Source organism: Tupaia chinensis, unplaced genomic scaffold (assembly GCF_000334495.1).
Source record: "Tupaia chinensis unplaced genomic scaffold, TupChi_1.0 Scaffold000037_9, whole genome shotgun sequence".
NCBI lineage: Eukaryota > Metazoa > Chordata > Mammalia > Scandentia > Tupaiidae > Tupaia > Tupaia belangeri.
In genome coordinates, this window is record NW_006159492.1 from 1 (window position 1) to 1647 (window position 1647).

Consider the following 1647-nt stretch of genomic DNA (forward strand, 5'->3'; position numbering starts at 1 on the left):
CAGGGCGAGACCCCACCCCGACTTCACCGCCCCCCTTCACCTAGGCTCCCCCAGCGGGGGGCGCCATTGCCCGCGCCGCCGCGCAGCGGGGTAGCCACCACTCTGCCGCCTCCACCCGGGATTGGCCCAGGCCAGGGCCTGGGGCCTAAGCATGCCCCAGTCCCGTGAGTCCTAAAAGCAGCAAGATGTCTGGCGGGTCGAAGCCCAGTGGCTGACCAGACCTCATCAAGCCTGATGGCCACCCCAAGCCACAACACTGAGGCGGCTTGGAGCCCAGTGGGGGCCACCAGCACCACCTCCCATACCACCAATAGCACCAGTAGGTGCCTCCGCCCAGTGGGGGCCTGGCGGTCCCAGTGAGGAAAAGATCTCCAGAGGGATTTAAAGCCAACTTGTCTTTGTTAAGAAGGCCTGGGGAGAAAACTTACACACAGCGGTGCTGGTTATTTGTTGGAAATCTACCTGCTGATATCACAAAAGATGAATTCAAAAGACCATTTGCTAAATATGGAGAACCAGGAGAAGTTTTTATCAACAAGGGCGAAGGATTTGGATTTATTAAACTTGAATCTAGAACCTTGGCCGAAAGCACCAAAACTGAACTTGATACACCTATGAGAGGTGGACGGCTTCGGGTTCGCTTTGCCACTAGAGCTGCTGCCCTATTTGTTCATAATCTTTCCTCTTCTATTTCCAATGAACTGTTGGAAGAAGCATTTAGCCAGTTTGGTCCTATTGAACGGGCTGTTGTAATCATTGATGATTGTGGAAGATTTACAGGGAAAAGCATTGTTGAATTCGGTTCCAAACCAGCAGCAAGAAAAGCATTTGAACAATACAGCGAAGGTGTTTTCTTACTGACAACAACCCCTCGCCCAGTCATTGTGGAACCATTTGAAAAATTGGATGATGAAGATGGTCTTCCTAAAAACTTGTACAGAAGAATCCAATGTATGGGACCACCAGTTAGCGTAATGGCTATGTTGCTGGACTCCCACATAGTTGACCGCGGTTTGAGTCCTGGACCCGGTGGCTTAAACTCACGCTGGGCGTGTGTGCATGTGTGCCCAAGATCCCGAGAAGAGAATGGAGGAGAAGGGATTGTGGTGTGGCCATCCCCTCTAGGGGGTGATTTCTCGCTTTCTCTCTGTCTCTCTCTGTCTGTCTGGTGAGCACATGTGCCCTTTAGCAAAAACCTCTCCAAAAAAAAAAAAGAAAACTCATGCTGGATGCATGTGCACGAGTGCACAAGATCTGGAGAGAATGGAGGAGAAGGGATTGTGACGTGGCCATCCTCTCTGGGGGGTGATTTCTTGCTTTCTCTCTGTCTCTCTCTGTCTGGCGAGTGTACTCTCCCTATAGTAAAAACCTCTCAAAAAAATAAGTGTTGTTGAGAAGCAGTGAAAACCATTGTAAAACTACTTTCAAAACCAAGCATTGATGTAGAACAATGAACACCACAAGTTGTTCAACTTCTAAAGTAAGTGTTGCAAACAAGTTTGTATTACTTAATTCTTAAGATTTCACTGGAAGAGTCTTTCTTTACACTACTTTTCTTTGAAAGTGAAGTGCATTCTTAGGGCCAAAACTCAACTTGCAGCTACAACAAAGAACTTTAGGTATGAAAATCAGCTCCATGAGTGGAGT

General features: G+C 48.3%; 1 pseudogene; it reads left to right on the forward strand.

Moving 5' to 3' along the window:
* Positions 1–185: 185 nt before the first annotated feature.
* The window catches only part of LOC102493294 (splicing factor, proline- and glutamine-rich pseudogene), a 6278-nt pseudogene continuing 4816 nt past the window's right edge, over positions 186–1647 (forward strand).